The sequence below is a fragment of the Manis pentadactyla genome, chromosome X, assembly GCF_030020395.1.
Source record: "Manis pentadactyla isolate mManPen7 chromosome X, mManPen7.hap1, whole genome shotgun sequence".
Classification (NCBI taxonomy): domain Eukaryota; kingdom Metazoa; phylum Chordata; class Mammalia; order Pholidota; family Manidae; genus Manis; species Manis pentadactyla.
The window spans coordinates 144,894,622-144,920,403 of record NC_080038.1 but is presented as its reverse complement, the minus strand read 5'-3'; the positions used below and the strand labels follow the sequence as shown (position 1 = coordinate 144,920,403).

At 36.8% G+C, this 25,782-nt stretch overlaps 1 protein-coding gene across 4 annotated transcripts in view; it reads left to right on the top strand.

Annotated features, from left to right (window-relative positions):
• The window catches only part of GABRA3 (gamma-aminobutyric acid type A receptor subunit alpha3), a 183,503-nt gene that overhangs the window by 92,325 nt on the left and 65,396 nt on the right, over positions 1-25,782 (top strand). The gene's annotated exons all lie outside the window — the stretch shown is intronic.

The following is a 25,782-nucleotide window of genomic DNA, read 5'->3' as shown; positions in this document are numbered from 1 at the left end:
CCAAAGAAGAGTAATCTGCTGGGCTAGGTAGTATCTTAGTTGGCCATCAGTTTACTATGATCAGCAATATGGTCACAGTGGGGTAAATGCATTGTAATACATCATGGGCTGTATTGAAAGGGGAGATAAGCAAATGTATGTGTGTTTAATTTTTTTCTTTAACCATTTGAGAATTAGTTGCATATATCAAACCCCTTTGTCCTTAAATAGTTCAGTGTGTATTTCCTTAAAACAAAGAAATTTTTGTATAAAATTGCAATGCAATTATAAATTCAGAAAATTTAAACTGACATTATACTATTTTCTAATCTAGAATCCATATCCAATTTTTTCCAATCATCCCCAAAGGATTCTTTATAGCATTTTCCCTTGATATAGGATTCAATCCAGGTTTATGCATTGTATTATTTTCTCATCTCTTTAGTCTATAATCTGTTATCATTACTCCACCTTTCTTTGTCTTTTATGACATTGGTTAGATTTCCCTTCATTTTTGGAGGGAATACCACAGGAGTTAATTGTGTCTTAGTACATTGCTCAAGAAGAGACATGATGTCTGTTTGCCCCATTATTAGTAATGTTAACTTCAATGTTCACTAGGTTACTGCTCTCTAAAATCACCATTTTTTTCAGTGTATAATTAATAAGTAGTTTGTGGGGAAGTGCTTTGAGATTATTTTCCTCTTTCAGCTTGCACTCAGTAGTTTTAGCAATTCTTAGTTATTCTTGCATGAATAATAACTGTTATGGTTGTAAAATGGTGATTTTTTAAAAATCTATTTTTCCTCTGCTTCTACTACATGGCATTCTGTTGTAAGAAAGAAACATTTTCTTCTCTTTAATTAATTGGGTAACTGTTAGCATGAACAGATGGATTCTTGTTTAATGAATGACAATCCATTAATAATATTATTCATTTTAAATAGAATTTGTCCTCGTAATTTCCCATATTTGCTTAGTGGGAGCCTATACAAGCTGGCTTCCCTTTTCTTTGGCTATGTTATTTATTGAGCTTATTTTAACTTTATGGTATAACAGCATATTCCAGACTTACCTTGCATTCTCTGTCATTCAGCCTTGGAATCAGTCATTTATCCAAGAAAAAATGGTACCTTTTTCGTGGGAAATTATATTTGAAATTCAACTTCTGAGTGTTAGGTGTTTACATTGCTAGTGGGGTGTCATTGCCTCTAGGACTTTTCAGTAGACTGAGTTGGGAAAATAGCAAATTATATATATTATATATATACACACACACACACACACACACATGCATATATATATATCTGTATATATTCATATATGAAATATATACTAATATGTGTATCAGTATACACATACAGGTGCGTGTGTGTACATGTGTAATGAGTTTATACTGATACCACTAATTCCAGTCCAATACAGTATTCTTGCCTGATTTACTCATTTTTTCAATCTTACAATGTATGGAAGAAAATAGTGTTGGAATTGCTATAACCATGCCACTACAATAAACTCACTTAGTAAAGTTAAAGATATATTTGCAGTTTTTTGTTGTTTTTTTTTTTAGATGAAGGCTATGACTCTTGCTTTGATATAAATAATGGGTAGGAGCAGGGCAGTATTCGAGGAAGAGAAGACCAGTTGCAAATCAATGGCAGTTGTCCACAGTGAAGGGGATGACTGTGGGAACATACAGAATTTGGCGACTAATTAAATTATGGGGTTAGGGAAGGGGGAGGAGAAAAGAATAACTTCTAGGTTCCTGGTTCGGTTGACTGGGTGGTGCTGATTTTTAAAATGGGGAACATTGGAAGAACTGTGTTATTTTATTTCATTTTGTTTCTTTTGGAGGTGTGACTGGAACAAAAAAGGTAGAAATTAATTCATTGTAGACATACAGAATTTGACTACCCATGAAAAATATGAGTGGAAAAATCCTTTTGCTTCTGGCTAACATGGAGAGATAGGGATGAGATGTACCTACTTATCTTAAAAACAGCTAAGACGAGCAAATACATAGTGGTTTTCAGAAATCAAATAAAGGCAGCACAGGACAGTGATGCTTGAAATAAGGTGAGTCCTATGACTGTACCAGATTACGGCCTGTGTAGAATTTCTGGCTGCTGTGAAGGGAGGGAGAATCCAAATAGTGCCTGGTAGACTCTCTCAGTTGATGAGAAAGAGCTGTAAATTTGGGGAAGTCACAGGCTCTAAAATGTGTAGGGCAGAGAAGAGGTGAGAGCCACATGGAGAAGATAGAGTTGTACAGAGAGAGAAAGAGAGCCAGAAATCTGCAGAGAATTTCCTTCAAGTTTTCAGCCAAGCTTAGTTTATGCATGTGAGAAAACAACCTAAGGTTGAGGAAAGGACCAGTGGAAAACAGAGGATGTTAACACCAGGCTTGGGAATAATTTGTGTTCCCACCAACTAGAGTGGAAAACGTGTAACCCATGGGGCATGGGGTAGGGTACTCAGAAGGATATGTCCTCACTGCTGTGGCAGAATGGTCCTCAAACCAAAGGCTGCTTTGGTTCCACCTAACAAAACTGTTCCCAAGAAACTTAATGTTATCTCAGAACAAAGTCTAAGAATATTTACAGCAATACAGAAAATACCTAGTATCTAACAAAGTGAAATTCACAATGGCTGTTATCTAGTCACAAATTACCAGGCATGGAGAGAAACAAAACAATAAAACCTGAACAAGGCAGAAAAATCAATCAATGAAAGAGGTGCATAAATGATCCAGATGAAAGAATTAGTAGATAAGTACATTTAAAAAACAGCTATTAATAATCAATCTTTCCATGTTTTCTCCGTCTGCTACTTCTATAGCTTTTCTTCTTCCTTCCTAATTACAACCCTTTAGTAGAATTATTAGTACCTCATATCGAAAATTACCGAGTATCATAATTCTTCCAAGTGGTAAAGATACCTCAAGACAAATGCTGGGCATAGAAGCCACAGGGCATAAATCTGCAAAGAAGTAAAAAGCTAACCTTTTCAAAGAATATTGCTTCTCTCTCACTTACCAACTTTACATTTCCCTGTATGGCCCTGGAAGATGACTGGTTAGCCAGAGACGGGTAAGATTCCTCAAGGGAGGAACAACCTAAGACAGGCACAGTCGCAGGGGGGCCATCAGGTGAGAAATTGGGGATCAACAGAGGTGAGGCTTAGAACCTCACCCCCGCTGTTCTGAGAGAAATCTTCTGCATCCGTGGATGTTTTGTTGCCCTTGTCTAGCTTGGATTAATACTTAGTCTATAGGCACAGACCTGATCATCTACATTTGCCCTCTTAAAGCGCTAAATTATGTTTTCTACCTTTATCTTGCATCTACCTACCACTTCAGCATTTTATTTAAAATAATAATAATAATAATAATAAGGGAGAAATGTGGGATTCACATATAAATCAAGTATAAAAATCAAACAAATAATCATATCTGACTTGATTGTTTATAATTCATGATGCATGATCAAAACCAAAAGTTTCTGTGATATGACTGCCCTTGCACTGTTCACCATGTAAGAACTTATTCACTATGTAAGAATTTGTTCACCATGTAAGAACTTGTTCGTTACATGGTTTGGGGTTGTTACATGGTACAGGCTTGGGGTTGATTAATGACTGTGCATTGAGTCCCCTATACAGAATTTTATTGTTGTTAACAACCATGTGATCAATGAATATGAGAGATGCCCTCTCAAAAAAGAAACAGCAACAACTGAGATGGTTGGAAAGGGTTTACTCATTTATATCACAACTGTTATTGACATGTGTGATATTAATAAGTTATCTTGGATTATCCTTGTGATGTTGAAATAGATGAGAAATACCTGAAATGACCAAGACAATTGTGGATGTTCACAGTAATATTCTTGAGTCTGAACTTTATGTAATAAACTTGCTGCTCTGGAGATTTATGGCTTTTTTCTTCCTTATATTTTTCTATTAAAGAATCAGGAGAAAAAAACCCAGCTATTATATCTACATTCATATTCAGAAGGAAGAACTCAACAGGAAAATGTTAACCTTTTTCAATTAAAAAAAATAAAAAATACGATATGAAGCTGTACTAAGAGGAAAACTTATAACACCATGTAAGAAAACATCAACCTCAAATCAATGCCCCAAACCTTCACCAGAAGAAACTAGATAAAAAACGAGGCAACAATAATAATAGAAATAATAAATATAGGAGCAAGAATCAAAAGGGCAAACCCCGTGAGTCATGGCCCTGGCTCTGGGGGCGGGCACATGGCAGACTTTTCTCTGAGGGACAGCCCCACTTCCGCTGCTGAGTGCTTGGTGGGGGGATGTTGGCAGCAGCCCCAGGTGTCCTTGGCTTGCATTTTCCGGCATGGACTACTGTCCCATGAGTCAGATCAAGGGCACCTGAGACCCCATCTCAGTAGTGCCATGCCCAAGTTAGAGTCTCAAATCTCATGAGTGGGAGCTGGGATGACAAAGAGATCTGCCCTTCAGCCACACCTCTCCAGAATTTAGCCTCAGCAGCAGGTAGTTTGCTCCAGGATGCGAAATGCTGGCATTCTGCCCCTCCCAGGAAGATAGTGCTCCAGGTGGGAGCAGGAAGAACAGACAGCCATGTGTTCTTTCTTGGCTGCACCAGTCTTGAGTATAGTTTCTGTCGTCACTGAACTGGGACGGGGAAAGGTGGGAATAGGTCTTGTTTTTAATATTCTATATTCTTAATTTCCTTACTGAGTTTTAGTAGATGTTTTTGAATAAATAGGGTTTTTTCTGGAGTAGCTTTTTTTAAATTGTATTCCCTTAGGATAATTTCCAGAAACTTTAAGTGGTTGTTTTTTAAAATAAATTTCACCACTTTCACTGAGAAGCAGGTCTGTAGAGCTAGCTCATCACACTTTCGTGCCAGAAGTGGGACTTCAAGTAACTTAAAATAGCATTCATCAGATTACATACATACATTATTATATCATATGAGAAGAAAGACGGTTTTAATCCTGTGCAGTATGGATGCTTGTTTTTTGTTCTTTTTTTATTTTTGCTTTATTGCACTGACTAGACCTCACATACAGTGTTGAGTAGAAAGGGTTAAAACAGGTACCATTGTCTTATTCTTGATCTTAAGGAGAAAGCTTCCAGTCTTTCACCATAAAGTAAAATGTTAAGTGCAAGTTTTTCTTAGATGTGCTTTATCAAGTTAAAAAAAATTCTCTTCTATTCATAGTTTGTTGAAAATTTTTAATAAGAGTGAATGTTAGAATATTTCAAATGCTCTTGCTGTGTCTAGTGAGTTAATTATATGCCTTTTCTTTTTTAGCTTGTTAATATGGTAAATTACATCGATTATGAAATGTTTAAACCAACCTTCATTCTCATGATAAATGCCATTTATATCTTCATTACTATTTATGATTGGTTTGATATCTGGTAGTGTAAGTGTTCCAGCTTTGTTCTTAAAGACTGCCTTGGCTGTTCTGGGCCCTTTGCATTTCTAGATTACTTCTATAATCAGCTCATGATTTCCTGATAAAATCTGGGATTGGTTTTGCATTGAGTCTTTAGGTTAACATGGGGAATATTTTTTTAAATACCAAATCTTCTAAATGCTGAGCAGCATATATCTCTCCATTTCTTTTGTTCTCCATTAATTTAATTTCTTTTAGATTTTATACATACATATTTATAGCCTCTTCAGTTAAAGTAGAACAAAGTAATAGCAGGCATCCTTGTATTGTTCCTAATTTCACTGGTAAAGCTTTTGATATGTCACCATTAATAACAGATTTTGTTATTGGTTTACTTTGTAGATACTCTTTTTTTTTTTACGTGTTCTATAGGGGAAGTAGGTTTTGGTAGTTAAAGAGGTTTGAAATACCTTAAAAAAACATTACTCTTGGACTTCTCAGTACCTTTTCAATGCTAATGTGCATTTGTAAATCTGCAATAGGGAACTATACTTTGCTGTTTCCCAAATGTATTTAGTTATAGAATCTTTTTTGGGATAAAAATACATTGTAATGTCTAGTACACTGAATCTGTTTTTTGTTTATTGAAATGTCATTGATATAAGTCTTATATTAGTTACAGATGTACAACACAGGGGTTCAACAGTTACCCATATTATTAAATCCTCACCCCTTCTAGTGTGGTTACTATTAACATAGAAAGATGTTATAGAATCATTGACTATATTTTCCATGATGTACTACCATCCCCATGATCAACTTATATTGTGATTGTGAATTATTGTGCCCCTTTATCCCCCTCCCCCTCTGCCAACACTAGCCCTAACCTCTCCCCCTTGGTAACCACTAGTCACTTCTCAGTGTCTATGAGTCTACTGCTGTTTTGTTCCTTCTGTTTTGCTTTGTTTTATATTCCACACATAAGTGAAATCATACGGTATTTGTCTTTCGCCAATGGACTTATTTCACTTAGCATAATACCCTCTAGCTCCATCCATGTTGTTGCAAATGGCAGGATTTATTTTCTTTTATGGCTGAATAATATTCCAATGTGTATATGTACCACATCTTCTTTATCCATTCATCTACTGATGGACACTTAGGTTGCTTCCATATCTTGGCTATTGAAAATAGTGCAGTGATAAACATAGGGGTGCATATACCTTTTTGAATCGGGTATTTTGTTTTCTTTGGGTAAATTCCTAGAAGTGGAATTACTAGATTTAATTGTATTTCTATTTTTAGTTTTTTGAGGAAACTCCGTACTGCTTTCCACAGTGGTTGCACCAATTTACTTTCCCAACAACAGTGTAGGAGGGTTCCCGTTTCTCTGCATCCTCAACAGCATTTGCTATTTCTTGTCTTTTGGATTCTAACTGGTGTGAGGTGATACCTCATTGTGGTTTTGATTTTCATTACCCTGATGATTAGCGATGTGGAGCATTTTTTCATGTGCCTGTTGGCCATTTGTATTTCTTCTTTGGAGAAATGTCTGTTCAGGTCCTCTGCCCATTTTTTAATTGGTTATTTGTTTTTTGGGTATTGAGTCATATGAGTTCTTTATGAATTTTGGATATTGACCCCTTATCAGATGAGTTGTTTATGAATATATTCTCCCATACTGTAGACTGCCTTTTTGTTATGCTGTACAGAAGCTATTTAGTTTGATGTAGTCCCGGTTGTTCATTTTTTATTTTGTTTCTCTTGCCCAGGGAGATGTTTCCAGAAAAAAATTGCTCATACTTATGTTTGAGAGATTTTTGTGTATGTTTTCTTCCAAGGGTTTTATGGTTTCATGTCTTATATTTAGGTCTTTAATCCATTTTGAGTTTACTTCTATGAATGGGGTTAGACAGTAATCCAGTTTCATTCTCTTGCATGTAGCTGTCCAGTTTTCCCAACACCATTTATTTATTGAAGAGACTGTCTTTTCTCCCATAGTATATTCATGGCTCCTTTATCCTATATTAATTGACCATATATGTGTGGGTTTATATCTGGGCTCTATTCTGTTTATTTGATATATGGGTCTTTTCTTGTGCCAGTACCATACTGTTTGATTACTGCAGCTTTGTAGTATAACTTGAAGTCAGAGAGCATGATATCCCTAGCTTTGTTCTTTCTCAAGATTGCTTTGGCTATTCAGGGTCTTTTGAGATTCCATATGAGTTGTAGAACTATTTGTTACAGTTCACTGAAAAATTGTGTTGGTATTTAGATAGGGATTGCATTGAATCTGTAAATTGCTTTGGACAGGATGGACATTTTCACAATTTTAATTCTTCCTATCCATGAGCATGGGATAGATTTTCATTTATTGGTGTCTTCTTTAATTTCTCTCATGAGTATCTTATAGTTTTCAGAGTAAAGGTCTTTCACCTCCTTGGTTAGATTTATTTCTAGGTATTTTACTCTTTTGGATGCAATTGTAAATGGAGTTGTTTCCTGATTTCTCTTTCTGCTAGTTCATTGTTAGTATACAGGAATGCAACAGATTTCTGTAAATTAATTTTGTGTCCTGCAACTTTGCTAAATCAGGTTATTAGTTCTAATAATTTTTTGGTGGAGTCTTTAGGATTTACTGTATATGATCATATCATCTGCAAATTTTGACACTTTAAATTCTTCCTTACCAATTTGGGTGCCTTTTATCTCTTTATGTTGTCTGATTGCTGTGTCTAGGACCTCCAGTACTATGCTGAATAGAAGTGGTGAGAGTGGAAATCCTTATCTTGTGCCTGACCTTAGAGGAAAACTTTCAGATTTTCACTATTAAGTATGATGTCAGCTGTGGATTTGTCATATATGGCCTTCATTATGTTGATGTATGTACCCTTTATACCCATTTTGTTGAGAGTTTTATCATGAGTGAATGTTGAATTTTGTCAAATGCTTTTTCAGAATCTATTGAGATGATCATATGATTTTTATCCTTTTTGTTAATGTGTATAATATTGATGGATTTATGAATATTGTACCATTTTCACATTCCTGGAATAAATCCCACTTGGTCATGATGGATGATATTTTGATGTACTTTTGAATTCAGTTTGCTGATACTTTGTTGAGTATTTTTGCATCTCTTTTCATCAGAGATATTGGTCTGTAACTTTCTTTTTTTGTGGTGTTTTTGTCTGGTTTTGGTATTAGAGTGATGCTGGCCTCATAGAATGAGTTTGGAAGTATTCCCTCCTCTTCCTCTTTTTGGAATACTTTATGAAGTATGGGTATTTTCTCTTCTGTAAATGTTTGGTAGAATTCAGCTATGAAGCCATATGCACCTGGAGTTTTGTTTTTGGGGAGTTTTTTGATTACCAGTTCAATCTCATTGCTGGTAATTGGTCTGTGCAGATTTTCTGTTTCTTCCTGGGTCATTCTTGGAAGGTTGTATTTTTCTAGGAAGTTGTCCATTTCTTCTAGGTTGTTCAATTTATTGGCAGATAATTTTTCATAGTAGTCTCTAATAATTATTTGTATTTCTGTGGTGTCTATAGTGATTTTCCCTTTCTCATTTCTGATTCTGTTTATGTGTGTACTCTCTTTTTTTCTTGATAAGTCTGGCTAGGAGTTTATCTATTTTGTTAATTTTCTCCTGGTTTCATAGATTTTATCTATTGTTTTATTTTTCTCTACTTTATTTGCTCTGATCTTTATTATATCCCTCCTACTAACTTTGACATTCATTTGTTCTTCTTTTACTAGTTCCTTTAATTGTAAGTTTAGGCTGTTAATTTGGAATTGTTCTTGTTTCTTGAGGTAGTCCTGTATTGCTATGTACTTCCCTCTTAGAACTGCCTTCACGGTGTCCCACAGATTTTGGGCTGTTGAATTTTTGTTTTCATTTGTCTCCATGTAGTGTCTGATTTCTGTTTTAATTTGTTCATTGATCCATTGATTATTTAGAAGCATGTTGTTTAGCCTCCGTGTGTTTGTAGGTCTTTCTGTCTTATGTGTTTAATGTATTTCTAATTTCATACCATTGTGGTCTGAGAACCTGCTTGATACAAGTTTCAATATTTTTGAATTTATTGAGGTTCTTTATGTGGCCTATTATGTGATCTATCCTGGATAATGTTCCATGTACACTTGAGAAGAACGTGTATTCTGCTGCTTTTGGGTGGAATTTTCTGTAGATGTCTGTTAAGTCCATTTGACCTAATGTATTGTTCAATGCCTCTGTTTCCTCATTTATTTCCTGGCTGGTTGATCTATTGATGTAAGTGGTGTGTTAAAGTCTCCTAAAATGCATGTGTTATATTTTGTAGATATTCTTTATATGATTTAAGAAGTTCTTTTCTGTTCCTACTTTGCTAAGAAGTGTTGTCATGAATAAATCCTGCATTTTACCAAATGCTCATTTCTGCATCTATTGAGATGAACATATGATTTATTCCATTTTTCTGTTGCTGTGGCAAATTAAATTTATAACATGAATTAATTAAAATGTTATAAATCACTCACTCTTGCAATTCCTAGAATAAACTCTGCTTGGACATCATGCATTATGTTTTACTTATCATTGTCCTTAATTTGCTAATATTTTGTTTTGGGTTTTTACAACTTTTTAAATGAGAGACATTGGTCTATCATTTTCCTTTGTAATGTCCTCATTCAGTTTTGGTAATAAGTCTTGCTAACCTCACAAAACAGAGATGGAAATTTTTCCTTCCATATCTATTCTCTCAAAAAGTTCATATAAGATTGGTGTTATATCTTCACCAAAAGTTTAGAAGAATTCACAGGTTGTAATCATTTGAGCATGTTTTGGTAGTGGAAAGGATTTTTAATCAAGTATTAAACATGATTAATAAACACTAGACTTCACATTTTCTATTTCTTCTCTCATTTTCTACAAGAAGTATTTTTTTGAGGAATTTGTCCATTTTTTCCAAGTCGTGGAATTTATTGCTAAGATACTGTTAATATCCTCGTATTCTTTTTTAAATAGTCTATTAGGACCTCTAATGATAATCAACTACCATTCTTTTTTTAAAAATATTTTATTAAGGTCTTATTGATATACACTCTTATGAAAGTTTCACATGAAAAAAAACAATGTGGTTACTACATTTAACCATATGATTAAGTCCCCACCCATATGCCAATAGTCACTGTCCATCAATATAGTAAGATGCCACAGATTCACTGTTTGCCTTCTCTGTGCTACACTGTTTTCCCCGTGACCCCCCACACCATGTGTACTAAACATAATACCCCTCAATCTGCTTCTCCCCCCACCCCTCCCAACTCACCCTCTCACACCCCTCCCCTTTGGTACCCACTAGTTCCTTCTTGGAGTCTCTGAGTCTTCTGCTATTTTGTTCCTTCAGTTTTGCTTCACTGTTAAATTCCACAAATGAGGGAAATCATCTGGTACTTGTCATTCTCCGCCTGGCTTATTTCACTGAGCATAATATCCTCCAGTTCCGTCCATGTTGTTGCAAATGGTAGGATTTGTTTCTTTCTTATGGCTGAATAGTATTCTATTGTGTATATGTACCACATCTTCTTTATCCATTCATCTACTGATGGACATTTAGGTTGCTTCCATATCTTGGCTATTGTAAATAGTGCTGCAATAAACATGGGGGTGAATATATCTTTTTGAGTCTGAGAAGTTATATTCTTTGGGTAAATTCCAAGGAGTGGGATTCCCAGGTCAAATGGTATTTCTATTTTTAGTTTTTTGAGGAACCTCCATATTGCTTTCCACAATAGTTGAACTAGCTTACATTTCTACCAGCAGTGTAGGAGGGTTCCCCTTTCTCCACATCCTCACCAGCATTTGTTGTTCTTAGTCTTTTTGATGCTGGCCATCCTTACTGGTGTGAGGTGATATCTCATTGTGGTATTAATTTGCATTTCCCTGATGATTAGTGATGTGGAGCACCTTTTCATGTGTCTGCTGGCTGTCTGAGTTTCTTCTTTGGAGAACTGTCTCTTCGTATCCTCTGCCAATTTTTTAATCGGATTATTTGCTTTTTGGGTGTTGAAGCGTCTGAGTTCTTTATATATTTTAGGTGTTAACCCCTTGTCGGATATGTTCATTCACAAATATATTCTCCTATACTGTAAGATGCCTTTTTGTTCTGTTGATGGTGTCCTTTGCTGTACAGAAGCTTTTTAGTTTGATGTAGTCTCGTGTGTTCATTTTTGCTTTTGTTTCCCTTGCTCAAGGAGATGCGTTCAGGAAGAAGTTGCTCATGTTACAAATATATTCAGGAGATTTTTGCCTATGTTTTCTTCTAAGAGTTTTATGGTTTCATGACTTACATTAAGGTCTTTGATCGAGTTTACTATTGTTTATGGGGTTAAACAATAATCCATTGTCATTCTCTTGCATATAGCTGTCCAGTTTTGCCAACACCAGCTGTTGAAGAGGCTGTCATTTCCCAATTATATGTCCCTGGCTCCTTTATCATATATTAATTAACCATATATGGTTTGGTTCATATCAGGTCTCTCTAGTATGTTCCATTGGTCTATGGGTCTGTTCTTGTGCCAGTATCAAATTGTCTTGATTACTGTGGCTTTGTAGTAGAGCTTGAAGTTGGGGAGCATAACCCCCCAGTTTTATTCTTCCTTCTCAGGATTGTTTTGGCTATTTGGGGTCTTTTGTGGTTCTGCATGAATTTTATAATGATTTTCTCTAGTTCATTGATGAATGCTGTTGGTATTTTGATAGGGATTGCATTGAATCTGTAGATTGCTTTTGGCAGGATGGCCATTTTGACAATATTAATTCTTCCTATCCATGAGCATGAGATGTGTTTCCCTTTATTGGTATCTTCTTTAATTTCTCTGAGTGTCTTGTAGTTTTCAGGGTATAGGTCTTTCACTTCCTTTGTTAGGTTTATTCCTAGGTATTTTATTCCTTTTGCTGCAACTGTGAATGAAATTGTTTTCCTGATTTCTCTTTCTGCTAGTTCATCATTAGTATATAGGAATGCAACAGATTTCTGTGTATTAATTTTGTATCCCACAACTTTGCTGAATTCAGATATTAGATCTAATAGTTTTGGAGTGGATTCTTTAGGGTTTCTTATGTATAATATCGTGTCATCTGCAAACAGGGACAGTTTAACTTCTTCCTTGGCAATCTGGATGCCTTTTATTTCTTTGTGTTGTCTTATTGCTGTGGCTAGGACATCCAGTACTATGTTGAATAGAAGTGGGGAGAGTGGGCATCCTTGTCTTGTTCCCAATCTTAAAGGAAAAGCTTTCAGCTTCTCGCTGTTAAGTATGATGTTGCCTGTGGGTTTGTCATATATGGTCTTTATTATGTTGAGGTACTTGCCCTCTATACCCATTTTGTTGAGAGTTTTTATCATGAATGGATGTTGAATTTTTTCGAATGCTTTTTCAGCATCTACAGGATGATCATGTGGTTTTTGTCTTTCTTTTTGTTGATGTGGTGGATGATGTTGATGGATTTTTTGATGTTGTGCCATTCTTGCATCCCTGGAATAAATCCTACTTGATCATGATGGACGATCTTTTTGATGTATTTTTGAATTCTCTTTGCTAATTTTTTGTTGAGTATTTTTGCATTTATGTTCATCAAGCATTTTGGTCTGTAATTTTTTTTTGTGGTGTCTTTGCCTGGTTTTGACATTACAGTGATGCTGGCCTCATAGAATGAGGTTGGGAGTATTCCCTCTTCTTCTACTCTTTGGAAAACTTTAAGGAGGATGGGTATTAGGTCTTTACTAAATGTTTGATAAAATTCATCAGTGAAGCCATCTGTTCCAGAGGTTTTGTTCTTAGGTAGTTTTTTTTATTAGCAATTCAATTTTGTTGCTGGTAATTGGTCTGTCCAAATTTTCTGTGTCTTTCTGGGTCAGCCTTGGAAGGTTGTATTTTTCTAGAAAGTTGTCCATTTCTTCTAGGTTATCTGGTTTGTTTGCATATAATTTTTCATAGTATTCTCTAATAATTCTGTGTATTTCTGTGGTGTCCATAGTGATTTTTCCTTTCTCATTTCTGATTCTGTGTGATTTATGATTTATGATTTATGTCTGTAGACTCACTTTTTTCTTGATAAGTCTGGCTAGGGGTTTATCTATTTTGTTTATTTTCTCAAAGAACCAGCTCTTGCTTTCATTGCTTCTTTCTATTGTTTTATTCTTCTCAATTTTATTTATTTCTGCTGTAATCTTTATTATGTCCCTCCTTCTACTGACTTTGGGCCTCATTTGTTCTTTTTTTTCTAGTTTTGTTAATTTTGAGTTTAGACTGTTCATATAGGGTTGTTCTTCTTTCCTGAGGTAGGCCTGTATTGCAATATAATTCCCTCTTAGCATGGCATTTGCTGTGTCCCACAGATTTTGTGGTGTTGAATTATTGTTGTTATTTGTCTCCATATATTGGTTGATCCGTGTTTTTATTTGGTCATTGATCCATTGGTTATTTAGGAGCATGTTGTTAAAGCCTTCATGTGTTTATGGGCTTTTTCATTTTCTTTGCATAATTTATTTCTAATTTCATTCCTTAGTGATCTGAGAAACTGGTTGGTACCATTTGAATCTTTTTTAATTTACTGAGGCTCTTTTTGTGGCCTAGTATATGATCTATTATTGATAATGTTCCATGTGCACTTGAGAAGAATGTGTATCCTGCTGCTTTTGGGTGTAGAGTTCTGTAGATGTCTGTTAGGTCCATCGGCTCTAATGTGTTGCTCAGTACTTCTGCCTCCTTACCTGTTTTCTGTCTGGTTGATCTGTCCTTCAGAGTGAGTGGAGTGTTGAAGTCTCCTAGAATGAATGCATTGCATTCTATTTCCCCTTTTAATTATGTTAGTATTTGTTTCATGTATGTAGGTGCACCTGTGTTAGGTGCATAGATATTAATAATGGTTATATCCTCTTGTTGGATTGATCCCTTAATCATGATGTAATGTCCTTCTTTGTCTCTTATGACTTTCTTTGTTTTGAAGTCTATTTTGTCTGATACAAGTACTGCAACTCCTGCTTTTTTCTCCCTATTAATTGCATGAAATGTCTTTTTTCATCCTTTCACTTTAATCTGTGTATGTCTTTGGGTTTAAAGTGAGTCTCTTGTAGGCAGCATATAGATGGGTCTTGTTTTTTATCCATTCAGTGACTATGCCTTTTGATTGGTGCTTTTAGTCCATTTACATTTAGGGTGATTATTGATAGGTATGTACTTACTGCCATTGCAGGCTTTTGATTTGTGGTTACCAAAGGTTCAAGGTTAACTTCCTTACTATCTAAGAGTCTAACTTAACTCATTTAATAATCTATTACAAACACAACCTAAAGGTTCTTTTTTTCTCCTTTTTCTTCCTCCTCCACTCTTTATATATTAGGTATCATATTCTGTACTCTTTGTCTATCCCTTGATTGACTTTGGGATAGTTGATTTAATTTTGCATTTGCTTAGTAATTAGCTGTTCTTCTTTCTTTACTGTGGTTTTATTACCTCTGGTGACAGCTATTCAACCTTAGGAACACTTCCATCTATAGCAGTCCCTGCAAAATAGACTATAGAGATGGTTTGTGGGAGATAAATTCTCTCAGCTTCTGCTTATCTGGAAATTGTTGAATCCCTCCTTCAAATTGAAATGATAATCTTGCAGAATAAAGTAATCTTGTTTCCAGGCCTTTCTGCTTCATGGCATTAAATATATCATGCCACTCCCTTCTGGCCTGTAAGGTTTCTGCTGAGAAGTCTGATGATAGCCTGATGGGCTTTCCTTTGTATGTGATCTTATTTCTCTCTCTGGCTGTTTTTAATAGTCTGTCCTTATCCTTGATGTTTCCCATTTTAATTACTATGTGTCTTGGTGTTGTCTTCCTTGGGTCCCTTGTGTTGGGTGATCTGTACCTCCACGGCCTCAGAGCCTATCTCCTTCCCCAGATTGGGGAAGTTACCTCCTCAAAGACACTTTGTATCCCTTTTTCTCTCTCTTCTTCTTCTGGTACCCCTATAATGCAAATATTCTTCCATTTGGATTGGTCACACAGTTCTCTCAACATTCTTTCATTCTTAGAGATCTTTTTTTCTATATGTGCCTCAGCTTCTTTGTATTCCTTTTCTCTAGTTTTCTATTTCATTTATCATCTCCTCCACCATATATAATCTACTTTTAATACCCTGCATTGTTCTCTTCAACAATTGGGTCTCTGACCGGAATTCATTCCTGAGTTCTTGAATATCTTTCCGTACCTCCATGAGCATTTTAATTTTGAAATCCCTTTCAGGAAGATTCATGAGGTTGATGTCATTTAAATCTTTCTCAGGAGTTGTATTAATAATTTTTCTGTGTACCAGGTTACTTTGGCGTTTCGTATTTGCATATGGCACCCTCTAGTGCCCAGAAGCTCTACTCTGGAGCTGCTCGGCCCCTGAAGTAATGTCGGGTGTCACAGGGGAGTGGTATTGGTGCCTGGGGGGAGGAAAGAGCAGTTTCCTGCTTCCTGGCCACTATGCCTTTCTCCACTGTCTGAACCAGTGGGCCGAGCACACAGGCATAAGCCTCTATGCCTTGCGTTTGCAGTTGCTGTATACCCATCTTTCCTCTGGCTGGTCTAACGCCAGTTTAGGGTTTGCTAGTTTGCGAGCCAGGTGGGGCTGGCCAGGAGAAAGGTGTAGTAGGCTGCGTATCACAGAGGGGTCCTTGGAGCTGTGTAGCCAGCCAGGGGGATGGAGCACCTGAAGATCGTGAAAGCTCCCAACCTGCTGGGCAGAGTGCTCCTGGACAATTTTGTCTACTTTTCCTTTCTCCTGAGCAGCAAGCTCTATGCAATCCTTGCCCCTTTAGCAGCCCTCTTGCTTTTAGGAAGTCTCTCAGACTGCCTGCCGTTCCTTTGTCCCAGAGTGGCTGGAATCCCAGTCTCTCCAGGTATTGTGCCTGTTTTAGCTTTCCAACACCCTAGTCATGAGAGTACCATGAAAGCACCATGAAGTGTAGGTTTGTGCTCCCAGAGCAGATCTCCGGAGTTAGGTATTCAGCAGTCCCAGGCCTCCACTCCCTCCCCGCTTCATTTTTCTTCCTCCTGCTGGTGAGGTGGGGTGGGGGAAGGGCTTGGGTCCAGCCGGGCCATGGCTTTGGTATATTAATTACCCTGTTTTGTGAGGTTTATTCTTTTTTTTTTTTTTTAATTATTATTTTTTATTGAAGGGTAGTTAACGCACAGTATTACATTACATTAGTTTCAAGTGTACAACACAGTGGTAGAACATTTATATACATAATTCTAGGTTCCAGCTATCACCCTACCAAGCTGTTACAATATCTTGACTATATTCCTTGTGCTATACATTACATCCCGGTTACTTATTTCTTTTACCATTGGAAGTCTGTCCTTTTTTTTTTTTGTGAGGGCATCTCTCATATTTATTGATCAAATGGTTGTTAATGACAATAAAATTCTGTATAGGGGAGTCAATGCTCAATGCACAATCATTAATCCACCCCAAGCCTAATTTTCATCAGTCTCCAATCTTCTGAGGCATAACAAACAAGTTCTTACATGTAGAACAAATTCTTACATAATGAATAAGTTACATAGTGAACAGTACAAGGGCAGTCATCACGGAGACTTTCGGTTTTGCTCATGCATTATGAACTCTAAACAGTCAGTTCAAATATGAATACTCATTTGGTTTTTATACTTGATTTATATGTGGATACCACATTTCTCTCTTTATTATTATTATTTTTAATAAAATGCTGAAGTGGTAGGTAGATACAAGATAAAGGTAGAAAACATAGTTTAGTGTTGTAAGAGAGCAAATGTAGATGATCAGGTGTGTGCCTGTAGACTATGTGTTAATCCAAGCTAGACCAGGGCAATAAAACATCCACGTATGCAGAAGATTTCTCTCAGAACAGGGGGGGTGAGGTTCTAAGCCTCACCTCTGTTGATCCCCAATTTCTCACCTGATGGCCCCCCTGCGACTGTGCCTGTCTTAGGTTGTTCCTCCCTTGAGGAATCTTACCCGTCTCTGGCTAACCAGTCATCTTCCAGGGCCATACAGGGAAATGTGAAGTTGGTAAGTGAGAGGGAAGCCTTATTGTTTGAAAAAGTTAGCTTTTTACTTCTTTGCATATTTATGCCCTGTGGCTTCTATGCCCAGCAGGTTTATTCTTTTATCCAGGTGTATGCAGTTTGGCTCAGCCCTCTTTTCTGTTGCTCTTTCAGGATTAGTCATGTTAATTATTTTTTTGTATTATATGCGGTTTTAGAAGGAAGCCTCTGTCTCACCTCTCATGCTGCCCTCTTTAATCCTCAACAACTACCATTCTTAATATTGGTAGTTTGTGTTTTCTTTTTTTATCTGCCTTGCAAGGGATTCATTAATTTTATTATTGTCAAAGAATCACAATTTATCTTTGTTGCTTTTTGTCTTCATTTCTATTTCTTTTGTGTTTTATTAATTTTAGCTCTTATATTTTTTATTTCCTCCCATGTATTTTCCATTTTTCTCTAATATATTAAGGCTGTACATTCCATATAAACACTAATTTAGCTGCAGTCCATGAATTTTGAAATGTTGTACCTTTATTATAATTATTCAGTGTAAAATATTTTACAATATCTGTTTAATTTTTTGATCCATGAATTATTTAGAAGTTTATTGTGTAATTCCTATAGAGTTGGTGATTTTCATATTATTCTGAAACATTTTTAATTTAATTCCATTAAGGTCAGAGACTATAGTCTAGATGATTTCAGGCTTGTAAAGTATAAGGCAAATATATAGACAAATGTAATCTCCTAGAGGATGTTATGCTAAGTGAAATAAGTCAGACAGAGAAAAACAAATATAAATTCTCATTTATTGTGAAATCTCAAAGAAAAAGCCAAACTAATAGAAATAGAGAGTAGAATGGTGGTTGCCAGGTCCTGGGTATTGGGGGAAAGGGAGAAAGTTTGGTCAAAGGGCATAGACTTCAAGCTATTAAGATGAATAAGTTCTGGATATCTAATGTACAACATGATAACTATAAAAGTACTATATTATATACTTAAAAGTTGTTAGGAGAGTAAATCTTAAAAGTTACCATGATACCCATGACAAGGTAATTATGTGAGGGGTTAGAAGTGTTTTTATGGTAATCATTTCACAATACATAAGTGTATCACATCATCGTATTAAACATCTTAAACTTACATATGTTATATTTCCGTAATATCTCGGTAAGACTAGAAAAACTGTCTGGTATGTGTATTTCTACTTTTGCTTCTCTTGATTTTTATTTTACATATATAAATTCATGATGTTGACTGCATACAGATTAAGATTGTGATATTTTCATGTTTGAATAACTTTATCATTATTAAGAGTCCTTTTTTTTCAGTAATATTTCTTGCCTTAAAGTCTATGTTGACTACAGTCTGTATAGCTACAGTGCTTTTTTTGAGGGGAGGGAGAATTAGTATTTGCATGATGTATCTTCGTCTGTCCTTTGTTTTCAAACTTTATGTATCTTTATATTTAAATGATTTGCTTGTTAGCAGCTGATAGTTGGGCTCCATTGTTTTATCCAGCTTGAAAATCTTAGCTTTTTATCTGGGATAATTAAGCTTGTTTACATTTAAAATAATTTACTTAGAGTTTGTTTATATCACCTTAGTATTTTTTTCTACTTGTCTACCTTCTTTTGTTCCTTTTTGTTCTGTTTCTTGCCTTTTATTGGGTTCATGAAATATTTATATTAATTTACATATGTACATATACATACATGCATACATACACATCTAGTAAATTTTGATTGCATGTTTTATGTTATAAAAGAACCAAAGAACATTCAGATAATATTATTTTCTACTGGAGATATTTTACCTTTTCGTCTTACAGGCAAGAGCCTGATCTGGTTTGAGGCTTGATTACAGTTTTGGTTAAGAGTCAAATTACTTCTTATTGTGTTCTGTTCCTAAATTGTGGCCCTCCCAGGCTTTTAATTGAGATCTTTGTTGGTCTTTGTCTCCTCAACACTGAAATAAAGCAGAAGATTCCATTCTACTATTCAAACATTATCAGTTTATTGATTTAGCCTTGCACTCTAAAATATCTTCAAAATCTTGCAAATAAGCATTTGAGGGAGAAACTGTCCAAGATTTGAGGCCCCTCTAATTTCCAATTTTGTTACTCCAGCCCCATTTGAACTCCAAATTTTCTTCTGGCTTCTCTGTCTCCCTATAGTAACCTTCATCCAGGGATCGGATATGGTTTCTCAACCTCTCTCTGTGCCTAGAATCCTCAGGTGAACAGTGGCTGTAGATTCATGCTATTAAGAAGAAATTTTCAATGATTGGTGTGGCTAAATTTGTTGCATTTGAGTTCCAAAGCCTCCAAAGAGAAATTTAAAATGAGAAGCAAGATGATGCTTGTGGGTGAAAGCAAAAGCATTAGGACCTATGTCATGCTCATGGTAGGACAGCTTCTATCTACCCAGGACTCTACCACTTGAAACAGGGATTGCACAAGAGGACATGGGCTTTTTAGACAGAACAAGAGGTGAGTTCTCTCTGCCAGTTGTTCTAGGTGTGTGATCATGAAGTACTTTTTTCTTACCTCCTCAAGTCTTTTTTCTCACGTATGAAAAGAAGGTTGAGTTCTTTACCTTGCCAGGTTATTCCAGGGATTAAATAAATAAATTACTTAAATTACATAAATCAGCAAGCAGACTCAGTGAGAGTGAGTTAGTTTTGTTTCCTCTTTTCCACCTTAGTGGAAGTTAAGTACTGTGAAGGAAGGTGCTTTCTGCGAGTGAAATAATGAATACAGGGTAGAAAGAAAGGATTAAACATCTCCAAAGTGACAATTTTATTATAACATTCTTTATGGGAAATAGCTTCCATCCCCCACCAGAAAAAGGGACAAGAGAAGTAAATTAATGGTTGTAAGTATTCTCTCTTCCATGAATTATGAAGAGAGAGGCTGTATTAGTAGCATATCTGACAGAGCAATATTCATAATATTAAATGGCAAGGAACAGCACGTGAATTATTTTGAAATTGAAAAACAGATGTAATCTTGTATATAAGCAGGACACCTTTTAAATTCAAGAGGTAACTAGGAATTTCAATATGCACTTTGATTTTTAGTTAAAAAGGTATTAAATAGAAAGTGATTAAGCAAATTAATGGGTTTAATGATGGAATTGTAAAAGGTTTGTGGCAGTGTAACCAAATCTAAACTTTAGTGGATGGGACATTTAACCCTTCAGGGAAAATTTCTTTCTTCCTTCTTGAAGATTCAAAACTACTACATCTTTGTCTTCATACCATACAAATCCCTGTGTCCTTTCTTGGCCTCCTAGCATACAGTGTCTGGCACTTGCCCTTTATTTTCCCAAGGGGCACATTCTGAGCATCCCTGGGTAAACACCACCATCACTCATTACTGATAGAATCCGGACCTGGATACTACCTTTCGAATAAGTCCACTCACCATTTCAGAGAGACGTAGGTGTTGTCTTACCTACGCTACAAGCATTCTCCAGAGGACACATCAGCAAGCCACAAGCCCACCTTTCCCCTGATCCCTCCCCTCAAAGAGCCCACCAAAAACCTTGGCCATAAATAGCCTCCTGACCTGTTAGAGATTCTTTTTCCTTTGTTCTGCTTGCCAGGACAGAGGGGTCCTTCTCAGGTTCAGCAATAAACCTGCTTGGACTGTTGAGTTTGTATCCCCTCTCTTCTTTCAATTACTGCATCACTCTATTGCAGAAACATTCTAGTTGAAGTGCCTGTTAAATCATGAAATATCTGTGAGCAGGGATCCATATCCAGATGTTCTGGGACAAAAACTTATACCTGTGTGCCCGGCCCACTAGTTCAGGCAGTGGAGACAGGCACAGCAGCCAGGAGGCGGGGAACAGCTCTTTCCTCCCCCCAGGCACCAGTACCGCTCCCCTGCGACCCACGACATTGCTTCAGGGGCTCAGCAGCTCCAGAATAGAGCTTCTGGACACTAGAGGGCACCATATACAAATATGAAATGCCAAAGAAACCTGGTCCAGAGTAAAATTATTAATACAACTCCCAAGAAAGATTTAAATGACATGGACCTCGTGACTCTTCCTGAAAGGCAGTTCAAAATAAAAATCATCAACATGCTAATGGAGGTATGGAAAGACATCCAAGAACTCAGGAATGAATTCAGGTCGGAGATCCAATCATTGAAGAGCACGATGGAGGGTATTAAAAGCAGGTTGGATACGGTGGTGGAGGAGACAATAAATGAAATAGAAGCTAGAGAAGAGGAATACAAAGAAGCTGAGGCACGGAGAGAAAAAAGGATCTCTAAAAATGAAAGAATATTCAGAGAACTGTGTGACCAATCCAAGTGGAACAATATTCACATTATAGGAATACCAGAAGAAGGAGAGAGAGAGAAAGGGATAGAAAGTGTCTTTGAGGAGGTAGTTGCTGAAAACTTCCCCAATCTGGGGAAGGAGATAGTCTCTCAGGCCATGGAGATCCACAGATCTCCCAACACAAGGGACCCAAGGAAGACAACACCAAGACATATAGTAATTAAAATGGCAAATATCAAGGATAAGGACAGACTGTTAAAGCAGCCAGAGAGAGAAATAAGATCACATACAAAGGAAAGCCCATCAGGCTATCATCAGACTTCTCAGCAGAATCCTTACAGGCCAGAAGGGAGTGGCATGATGTATTTAATGCCATGAAGCAGAAGGGCCTCGAACCATGATTATTTTATATGGCAAGATTATCATTTAAATTTGAAGGAGGGAATTCAACAATTTCCAGATAAACAGAAGCTGAGAGAATTTACCTCCTACAAACTATCTCTATAGTGTATTTTGGAGAGACTTCTATAGATGTAAGTGTTCCTAAGACTAAATAGCTGTCACCAGAGGAAATAAAACTACAGTTAAGAAAATAGACCAATTAATTACTAAGCAAATGCAAAATTAAATCAACTACCCTGAAAGTCAGTCAAGGGATAGACAAAGTACAGAATATGACACCTAATATATAAAGAGTGGAGGAGGAAGAAAAAGGAGGGAGAAGAAAAAACCTTTAGATTGTGTTTGAAATAGCATAATAAGCGAGGTAAGTTAGACTGTTAGATAGCAAGAAAGTTGCCCTTGAGCCTTTGATAACCACAAATCTAAAGCTAAGTGTCATCTACAACTCACTCAAGATCAAGTACTGGTCAACATTCTCCTTGTCCACCAAATATAATGGAGGTCCTTCTGTGAAACTGGTGTGCTCAGGGAATGACCAGCTACCAGGATGTCACTTGTGGTAGTCATTTTGAGGAAATTGTGGGGGTAGGAGCTACTGTTTTTATGGAAAAGTTTTTTTTTATCTGGAGGAGTTAAATTTACCTTATTTAGCAAGGTAAAATGATTAGTGGTGATATCACTTGGAGGTATAGTAGTGTTGCAATTCTTCAAGGACCTAGCTGATATATACTCCAAAGCTAGAGGAGAGCTTGAACAGAAATGACGTGATTTGGCTGTCTATTAAGGTAGAAGAGTGTTTTGACAAAGAGGACAAGAGTAACTCATAATGAATGATGCCTTTCCCCATTAGGAATAAGAGGTGAGAGATTAAAATTCGAGGTAATGCTCAGGGGATACTGACAGTTAGGGAAGGTTGTAGTAAACTCTTGGGCCACATAGGTGCAACAGATTATGAAACACATAGAATGATATTTGTGATTTGGGCCACCCAAATTCCCTGAGAGCCATGTTCATTTTTGTATATAAGATTATTTTGACTCACTAGAGTGGCATTATGGAATGCCTAGATATAGGTTTCCTCTGTCAAAATATACTTTGCTTGACAGTTCCCAGCATTCTATATGGCTCCAAGTACTGTCTTTTTTTCCCCAGATTCTAGAGCAGCTTGTTATTATTCACTTAATGCATTTTTAAATCTATTTAGCTTAGATTTGAATGCACCCAATAGTTTCTTTTTTGAAATGTATTTTTTATTGAAGTATAGTTGATAGAAAATATTGTATTGGTTTCAAGTATACAACACAGTGATTCGAGAATTATACACATTATTAAATCCTCACCCCCACCAATGCAGTTACTGTCTGTCAACATATAAAGATGTTACAGAATCACTGACTGTATTCTCCATAATGTACTACCGTCCCCATGAGCAATTTACATTGTGATTGCAAATTATTGTGCTCCTTTATCCTCCTCACCCTCCCCTCCTCCACCTGCCCTAATCCCTCCCACTTGGTAACCACTAGTCACTTCTCAGTGTCTATGAGTTTACTGCTGTTTTGTTCCTTCTGTTTTGCTTTGTTTTTATATTCCACAAATAAGTGAAATCATATGGTACTTGTCTTTCTCCACCTGGCTTATTTCACTGAGCATAATCCCCTCTAGGTCCTGTCTTTTATGTAAACCTGAATATTTAGGCGATTCTGCTGTGCACTTCTACAGGCACACCTTTAAGCAGACATGCAGGGTTAAATGACCACAGAATTTTCTATGACTACATCATATTCTCTGTTTTATTATCCTCAAGCTTCCAGGAGAGGGCCTCAGGGAGATTGTTCATGGAGAAAACTGAAGAATAAACCGCTCCATCAGCAGTATTGGTCAAACCCAAGAATTGCTGAGTATATGTAATTGACTGGGGATGTAAAGGCCTCACTTTAGAATTAATGACACCTTGTTCAACATAAGTCAGATGCTGTGACAGATAAAATTTGGCTCAGAAATTGCATCTCAGGACTAGCAGATAACTATTTACTTTAGTTGGCCCAGAGAGGATGCTGACATAAGTAGTGAAAAATAACCTGAATCGGGTATTCAAGGAATTTTGTATTGAAATGACAATCAGGAAGCTGTTCAAATAGACTATTGTATCAAGAAGCATTTTTTAGAATATAGAGTTCATCAAGGCTGGAAAAGTGGCTGAGGTATTACACAGATTATTGTAAGCACACTCCTCTCGTTGAAGACCTGTCTGGAAGACGGCCTTCCACCGTCACTTTTCCTCCTGTGCATAACATAGTAAGTGCATAGGGTTCCAGTTTTGCCAAGGACAGTTCACTGTGGAGTTGCTCCAGGAGATGAGATCACAAGAGTGTTAGCAGAAGTGGAGGTTACCTGTGTATTAGGCATGCAGCTACTTATTAGGGAGGTAGAAGGATGCTAACCTCTGGGTCATATGTTGGGATATTGATCATTTGTGAAGCCCTCGGCTTTAGGAGTGAAGACGTTCAGCCTAAGATGCCAAAACTACTTCTCAGTCATATTCATGATGAGAATGGAGGAATGAGAGGTAAAGAAACTCAGGAAGCCAGTCCCCTGCTTTCAAATCTCCTAAAATTTCTTTTTAATGGCATATTGGTTTAGAATCCTTTGCAGTAGGATAATAAGCAGAGCCGTTCTAGCATGGGAACAAAATAATTGTTGGCAGCAAAAGCCTAGAGTGAAGTAGAGAGGTACAGATCTTTCAGAACCTGGAGCCAGAAAAGGCCAGGACCAAGAACAAAAGTAGACATCAAAGGAGAAATAATAGCAGCCTCCCAATATTACTGCTGTTACCTTTGGTCATCGCTTGTCCCCTAGTGAGGGTGGCTATTAGCAATGTCTGCTAGGGAGGGAGCCAGGCTAAGGTTTAGTTAATGAAGCTTCTTGATATCCCTTCCATCATTGATTTTACCTGACTCAGAAGTGCATTCGATGTCCTATGTTATGAGGACCACTTTACAATTTCAAAGTACTTTTTCACATCAAGCATCTGTTATTTCTCATAAGGGTATTCTGAGGGTAGGTATTGCTACCCCCACTTCACAGTGGTGGAAACTGAAACTAAAATGATGAAGGTAACTTAGGGTTAGGGAGAGTCAGGACCCATCTCGGGCTACTGGTCCTAAGTACAGTGCTCTTTGTCCCTCATCACTGCTCTGTTTTGAGGGAAAGAGTGAAGCAGGGTAAGTGAACAGCCTACCCTCATAGTCCCAGTCTGCCTGGGAATGTCAGAGTTTGGCAGGAGATGATATGACAACTTAGAAGATGTTAAAAACATACCATCTTCTGCCAAACTCTGACATTCCCAGGCAGACTGGGACTATGAGGGTAGGCAAGAGTGGGGTACTGTAGGTGTATGACAACTTAGAAGATGGCTCCATGTAAGAAAATTTAAAAACAAAGCAGTTGCTGGCTAATATATGATTCAGTGTTTCAAGATTTACTATAGAATATAAAGAAAAATAGGGAGTTTTCTCTTTTAACACTTAAGGAAGGGCAGCTTGGCAGACAATGTATTTGGAAAATAAAGGTATGTTCAACTTTATCAGAAATTGTTAAAACTTTGTTCAGTGTGGACAGGCAATGGACATACCAACAGTGTATGAG